Source organism: Schistocerca americana, chromosome X (assembly GCF_021461395.2).
Source record: "Schistocerca americana isolate TAMUIC-IGC-003095 chromosome X, iqSchAmer2.1, whole genome shotgun sequence".
In the NCBI taxonomy this organism is placed as follows: domain Eukaryota; kingdom Metazoa; phylum Arthropoda; class Insecta; order Orthoptera; family Acrididae; genus Schistocerca; species Schistocerca americana.
In genome coordinates this window covers 788,164,242-788,172,708 of record NC_060130.1, presented here as the reverse complement: position 1 = coordinate 788,172,708, position 8,467 = coordinate 788,164,242, and positions in this window count along the sequence as shown.

Below are 8,467 nucleotides of genomic sequence, written 5' to 3'. Positions count from 1 at the left end.
TGGATTCTTCCCCTCAGTTGCAACGGGGTATAAGATTGTTGAGACCCCTGCCAATGCAGTATACCTTCCAGTGACAGCTCAGACATTGGACTATTTGGAGCTGCGTATTGTGGACCAGAATAATCAACTTGTTGACTTTTGTGGTGAGGAAATAATTCTACGATTACATCTAAGACAGGATGGGCATGCGGTATATAACAAGTGCACGCAATCCACAGCACGCCACTTCGCTACCAAACAGCAAAGTGATAACACCTTCGAACTACGAGTTTCTTAAATCAGTTGGTCTGAAGCAGCACAATGATGTCATCACTCAATATAACCAGTCCAGTAGAGTATGATGAGAGAATCATACATCAGGAATACTTCTCCCATAAACCTTACACTTCAACCACGTTTAACAAGAATGATGAAATCTCGATTGTCATACAGCACCAAGACACATTCACACTTCCATGCAAGAGTTTCATATATTTCTAGGGGTCATTCAATAAAAATGATGGCAGTGATACAGTGAGATCCAAGCTGACCCGTAACGCATTAGCATTCCTCTTCCAAGAGATTCGCTATGAACTGAATGGCTCTGAGATCGACCGTACACGCAATGTTGGCATAACATTGACCCTTAAAACATACGTCTCGACATCACCAGCAGATTTGCATAGTTTAGAAAATGCAGGATGGTTCGTAGACGAACCAGAGGATAGAGCAGCTCAAGAGTACAAGTGATTTACTGCATGTATACCTCTAAAAATGCTTATGGGATACTTTGAGGATATGAAACAGATTATTATGAACACTAAACAAGAACTCATTCTGGTGTGGAGTGCGATGGACAATAACTCATAAATTCAAGGAGCTCAAGAAGAGAATATGATCACAATCAACAAGACAATATGAAAAATGCCTCACATCAGTGTATCCAACGAGGAGTGTTTGAAGCTTTCAAAAGCCCTGAATTCAGATACATTTCTGTCACTGACATTCCACTCATGGGAGATCTTTGAGTACCCAGTCTTACCGGTGCCAGCAGACAAACATGGGCTATTAAGTTAACTTATGCCAAAGTCTACCTCAATTCAGAATTCTACCCATATGACAATCTATATCTGCAATGGAATCAAAATATATACAGCCTGGCATATGACATGTATGCAAGGTTTCGTCCTTCTTACTATGAAACTGCTGAAGGAGAGGGAGGGGGGTTCCTACTAGGTCCATCTAAGTTCAAAGCGCTTTCACTGATCATTGTAACAGACTGCTGTAAACAGAACGAGATAATTAAGTCTGGACCTATAGAGGTGCGAATTGAATTTGAATCATCCACAAATTTCCCAGAACACACTGCTGCATATGCTTTAGTTCTACATGACCATGTAATCAACTACTGTCTGCTCACAGGTGTTGTGCAGCGAGACATATAAATGAATAGGTACTGCCATGTACATTGATCATTTGATGATGGCATGTCAGCAAGTGAACATCATTGCAGAAGCACAAGGATTCTATGACGGAGAGTGTAGACAGTTCGAATTTAAAGATGTTATGTTTGTAGTGTACACACAAGACGCTGTAATAATTGAGACTTTCACTGCAAATATTGAATCACCAAGCCCCTTCAAGCAAGTGAAGTGCTCTAAAACACAGAAGAGCACAAAGTAGTTGACTAATTTTTATCATGGAATTCACTGGGATGATCATGGTATATCCTATAAAGATATGGTGGCTGCACTTAAATTATTCGATCACATGGACACCATCGTTTACGTGAAGGGAAATGACAAAATCTCCTGGATGCGACGAAATTTAACTTTGCTTCTATTCTAACCTGGAATTCTATGGCTGTCCATCTATCCATCGACTCAAGACCATTTACCAAAAAGTGCTATTGTATCTGCATATGAGAATGTAAAATTACTTTTAAGTTCGATGACAAATAAATAATTTTATTGTTCGATAACAATGCTTGTTTTCTTTCTTTCTGTGACACCGAAGTCCGTAGCAAGTTAGTTTATTGGCATACTGTACGTGAAGCGCATTCCACTAGAGCTGTCTGAGTCACATAACTCAGCCTTTGAGAGCACTTTCACATGATGAGTAATGTTACCTGCATCATTAATAGAACAGCTTTCACCTCACCTGCATGGAAACCACTGAAAGTGACAGTTCAGAGGCAATGCGTCATGTACCAGCTGCGTGACTGCCTCCAGACCTGAAAGTGACAGCTCAGGGCGATGTATGATCGCCGCCGCCGAACACACTCCAGTGCGTGTCATTCAGAAACCATTTTTTTTTAAGCACATGATTAATGGCTCCAAGTGGGGCACATCCTTACAATACCCCTCTATCATAATATTATTCCCTGTTAGTTATCAATAACATTGAAAAAAAGTGAAAACATTGGGAGTTGGTGATATCTGCTAAGATAAATGGCCAGTTGGTGGATTAGCAAGTGATGTTGCTACCACCTGGGGTTTTTTATATCAATAGTAGGTTGGTGTCATAATGTTCTTGCTGATCAGTATAAATGGATCATAGGCATAAATGCATTAAAATACACTATTTGATCAAAAGTATCTGGACACACCCAGAAACATACGTTTTTCATATTAGGTGCATTGTGCTGCCACCTACTTCCAGATACTCCATATCAGTGACCTCAGTAGTCATTAGGAATCGTGAGAGAGCAGAACTGTGTGCTCCGCAGAACTCATGGACTTCGAATGTGGTCAGGTAATAGGAAGTCACTTGTGTCATACATCTGTACGCGGGATTTCCACCCTCCTAAACATCTCTAGGTCCACTATTTCCAATGTGACAGTGAAGTGGAAACATGAAGGGACATGAACAGCATAAAAGCATACAGGCCAACCTCACTTGTTGACTGACAGAGACCACCAACAGTTGAAGAGGGTTGTATTGTGTAATAGGCAGACATCTGTCCAGACCATCACACAGGAATTCCAAATTGCATCAGAATCCACTGTAAGTACTATGACAGTTAGGCGGGAGGTGAGAAAACTTGGAATTCATGGTCAAGCGGCTGCTCATAAGCCACACATCATGCCAGTAAATGCCAAACACGGCCCCTCTCGGTGTAAGGAGTGTAAGCATTGGACAACTGAGCAGTGGAAAAACCTTGTGTGGAGTGATGAACCACAGAACACAATGTGGCAATTTGATGGCAAGGTGTGTGTATGGAAAATGCTTGGTGAACATTATCTGCCAGCATGTTTAGTGCCAACAGCAAAATTCGGAGGTGGTGGTGTTATGGTGTGGTAATGTTTTTCATGGAGGGCGCTTGCACACCTTGTTCTTTTGCATGGCACTATCACAGCACAGGCTTACACTGATGTTTTAAGCACCTTCTTGCTTCCCACTGTTGAAGAGCAATTTGGGGATGGCGAGTGCATCTTTCAACACAATCAAGCACCTGTTCATAATGCAAGGCATGTGGCAGTGTGTTTACATGACAATAACATCCTTGTAATGGAATGGCCTGCACAGAGTCCTGACCTGAATCCTATAGAACACCTTTTGGATGTTTTGGAATGCTGACTTTGTGCCAGGTCTCACCGACCAACATCGATACCTCTCCTTAGTGCAGCATTCCATGAAGAATGGGCTGCCATTCCCCAAGAAACCTTCCAGAACCTGATTGAACATATGCCTGCAAGAGTGGAAGCTGTCATGAAGGCTAAGTGAGGGCCAACACCATATTGAATTCCAGCATTACCAATGGAGGGCACCAGGAACTTGTAAGCCATTTTCAGCCTGGTGTCTGCATACTTTTGATCACATAGTGTAGCTTCAATAAAAAGAAATGTCTTCAAAAGGAGCGTAAACCCATTTTGTCTGTAAGACCTCTGTTGCAAAATGTTACTCTGCAAGGAGCTGAAGTTCAATACAAATTGCCATCTTATATTATGTGTTAATCATTGTGCCTGTCTAAACTTTTCCAGAATGAAATAACTGGACAATCACTACCCACAAAATGTAGAAATTTTGAATAAAAATTTTGGAAATTTAGCATAGCTTTTGATGGTACAAAATATTTGACTTGTACCATTTCTTTTATCTGCTGCCAATCCATTTGATAATTCAAAGGGCTGCACACTATCTTAGATCTCTAGCGAAATATTTTATGATTTGACACATATTCAGGTAACAAGAAATATTCAGGTTCCTTGAGACTTCAGTTGATATTCCACACTCGTCTAAATGAGTGATTTCCTCTTCAGTTATGTTATTCATTGAAATAAAATACATATACTCACCTCTGTAGCTGAGTTCACTAACACACACCTATGGAGTGGCATTCAACTGAGTGCTAAGCTGGTTCAAATTCTGGTGATGGATGGAATTTCCACTGCCAAGTTTTGGCTGACAAGGGAAGGAGAGATGATGGTGTAAAATTCTTGATCACCAGTCTTTCTGCCACTGTCTTGGATTAAATTCCAAACCTTTCTTCATTGTCTCATGCAGTGAGGACATGACACTTGATGGTGTTCCAACAATTAGATGGGTGCATTAAGCCAGCAGCCCTTTTAGCATTATTTGAGAGGAGCAGGCTATATGTTGGCACTGGTCTCTCATCATTATACAACACAAACATAACACTACACTATACCTGCATCCATTAAATCCACTTACACTCCACAAATACATGTATGACACAGCTCTCACATATCTGAAAGGAAATGAGCTAGGGAATATGGAGGAAGAACACTATTTCCAGCACGTGGCTGAATCCACTCCACAGGATTTCCAAGGCAACATTGCGACACTTTTTTTTAATAATAAATTATTAATATGAATTTGATGTCTTTTGCTTATGCCCAAGTTACAGACATGTCTGAGGTTTGCAGTACTTTTTCAGAAGAACTGTACTAGCATCTGTCTTAAGCAATTCAGGAAAATCACAGAAGTCTTACATCATGATCTGAAATTCATTTCCGATGTCTTAACCACTGTGCCACATTGCTTGGTGTGGGCCCACTATGTACTTCACTTGGATTATTGCAATATGGAATTTGCAGTGGGATCTGTCTGTTGAAGGGGAGGTTCGATCAAGAAAAATGAAAAAAATTGATCTCATAATTTGCGTCCCTGAATTATATAGATTGTGTGTTCAAATGGATTTTTTGATTGTGAAAGCATTTTATATAAGTTATAGAGTGCTGGATGGAACTGTGTGTCAGTCAAAATATAGGCAGCTATAGACTCAATGAATTAGTTCAAGGAGAGATCCAACCAGAATACAGATTTCTGTTCAGTGAGCATTTGCTTCAAAAATGCACTGGCACCAATGTGTCAAATGACAATGAGAGCTTCAACGTGTGCATTTGGAAACTGGTACCGAAACGTCTTCCTTGTGGAGCAAAAGCTGTTGTAATAATAGCATATATAGTTGCAGGTGTATTCAGTGAACATTATTAATCTGTTATAAAGATGATGAGTGCATTAGGGATTATCAGAGGAATGAACAGCAAAAAGTCTGCAGAGTTATCTGACAGGAACCATGTGACTGCGGTGGAGTAAGGAATGTCTCAGTTTGTTAAAAGAGCTTGAAGTAAAAAATATAGCGCCAGACTCAGAACCAAAGCATTTTTGAGGAAGAGGAAGGATGCTCCTATAGTCGTGGGATCACATATTAACAGTAAGTTCTGAAACAATGTTGTTTTTGTTACTTCAAACTTCAAATGTGTTTTTCTCTAAATAAAATTTTTCAGTGCGCAAAGCATTCTAGAGCCTCGACTGATTAACAGATTCATTTGACTTTACAAAATGAAAGATAATTAAATCTAGCTGGCCTTAGGAAGACCATTTTTTTATTCAAATTTAATTTCTTTTTAATTTGAACTTATGAAAACATGCTAAGAAATTAACATATATTTCAAAAACCTGTCTTTTTTCAAAGGTATTTTTCAAAAGCCTATCAGCTGGTGCCAAAATTCATTCTTATTTTTAGAACTTTCTATTTTTATGGGTTTCAGAAAATGCGATGAGTCTGTACAACACTTCGCACAAACCAGGACATGCCACGAGGTGCATACTTTGACAGGGGCTGCAGCCACAATTTTTAATTTCTTATGAGACACAAAACATATTTTTTTATTCATGAATATATGTATAGTGAAGTGGTAAAATCCTCATTTTAATAAAAACAATCCTTGTATGAAAAAAGTTTTAAACTTCACCCATTTTTCATGCCTCTCAACCAGAACCTCCACTTAAGTGGAGTTCCATCAGACTTTAGGATCACTCTTGGATGCTTAGAATCACATTCTCCTACATGACAAGGTTCAATTATAGCTTATTATTGCGCTTTAGTTCCAGGAATATTGCAAAAAACTTCCTCTCTTTTGGTTCTAAATAATTCTAATATTGTTTTTGTTACTGTGTCACAACAACTTCCACAATTTTATTTTTCATTGTATTTTTCTGTTGTTGACTCTCAACAAAATTCCCATGTAATAAACAACAGTCAACATCTAGCTCAGTGTATCATGTTTGTCTCAAACCAAATATGTTATAGTAGTCCATGTAGATTATATTTTGTATGATTTGTACTCTTCATCAATTTATGCCTGAATTATATGTTTTACTATGCTCTCTTTCCTAAATCATTTTGTTTTCCTATAGTCAGATACTGATCCAAAACTGGTTAGGCCATAGCTGTGAAAATGTCAAATACACTGTAATAATTTTAATTGTTCAACTGTACTATCTGTTAGTCTCTTATTCATGAAAGGTAAGGGGGAGAAAAGTTTGGGTTTAACATCATCTTGATAGTGACATCATTAGATGTACTGCATAAGTTCAGATATTATGAGGACAGTGAAGAAAATTAATCTTGTTCTTTTCAAATAAAGTACTGGATCCTCCAGCAATCCATTCTGTATATACCCTTTCCCACATAACTGTGATCCAGGTTGCCTTCTCTGCAGCAAGGCAGTGAGGAGTGCTAGTCTCCGTGGCTCTTCAACAGAGGTTGCCTTCTGTGAAGGAACACTTTGCCACACCTCCCACAGACACCAACCAGGGACATTAGTTACATCACCTGGCCACTGGAGCCAATGGGCAATGAGCTCATTATCTCCTGCAGTGACAGCCAATCATGTGGAACAAGTGTAGTCATCCATGTGTTGCATCCCTCAGCATGAGTTGCAATTGGGGGTTGCACTCTGGAGTTGCATCCTACAGTCAGCAGCCAAGCTTTACAGTCAGTAGTTGCAGTTACAAAGTTACCTTTAAGTGTGGTGGACTGTTGAGAAATGTCATACTGGAATACACAATGTTAGCAAACAGACTTGTTATTGGAACCACCAAAGCACTAGTGCTGCATTGCCACTAAGAACTTAGCCTATGGAGGACATTATTGCTGGTGATAACTTGTCACTGACTGTGTTTCTGTAGTTTGGGATACATTAGTACCAGATTTCATGTTAAGATACTTTGTGAGTTACGATTAACTTCCTTCAGTACCTGCAGGCTTCTTTGGAAAAGTTAAGTGCCACTCAAGAACTGTTGTTACACTGGTTAGAGGAACAGGAACAACGCCAAGTAGAAATTTGATGCCTGCCACTGCCTTCTTCATCCACTGAATCTGGCACAGGAAGAGTAGGCTAGTTATGTGGAGAGACTGAAACAACATTTTACTGCAAACAGGATGTTAGGCGATTTAACTAAACATGTATTTCTCTTGTTTAATGCTGGTTATTATGTTTATGGACTTGTTCAGTCACTTTACCCAGATGAAGACACTGTGACTTGAGTTATTCAGATGTCAAGGACAGGTTAAGTGAACGTTTTCAGAGTAAGCTTCTCAGTCTGGGAGCAAACCATAAATTTTGTTGTAAGTCTGACCAATCATATAAAGAATGGGTTGCTACTATGCAAGGCCTTACACACCACTGTCTTTCCTTGTGTGAAAACTAAGATGTGCTCTTTTCTATGTGGATACTGCCATGAGGGATATGTTAGTTGTCCATGCTCCAGATGCAGGGCTATGCAGGACCTTATCTACTTGAATGATCTTTGTCCGTTAGTCAAGCTTTCAAACAGGCAACACAAAAAGAACAGTTCCTTGACTATAAGGGAACTCAACTTTCTCAGACAAAATTTAAGAATGTGGATGTTCATAAAGGGAAACAGAATCAGAAATGTACCCAGGCACCTAGGCCTCAGGCTACACCTTAGAACAAGAGTACACAATCTTCAGCTAGTACCTTTTCTTGAGTCAAATCTTGCTTACAGTGTTTTGTGACCCACAGTAGACAGTCCTGCTATTACAAATGCATCAAGTGGCTATTTTGTCAGAAACTGGGTCACAAGGCTGAAGTTTGTTTAAAGAAATTGTGTTGTACCATTGAGTATAAAGATACTGTAGTGCAAATTCTGCTTTTAGTGATGAAATCACATACAGTGGCCAGTATCTTGAGACTAGATCTCTTTCAGTATCTGG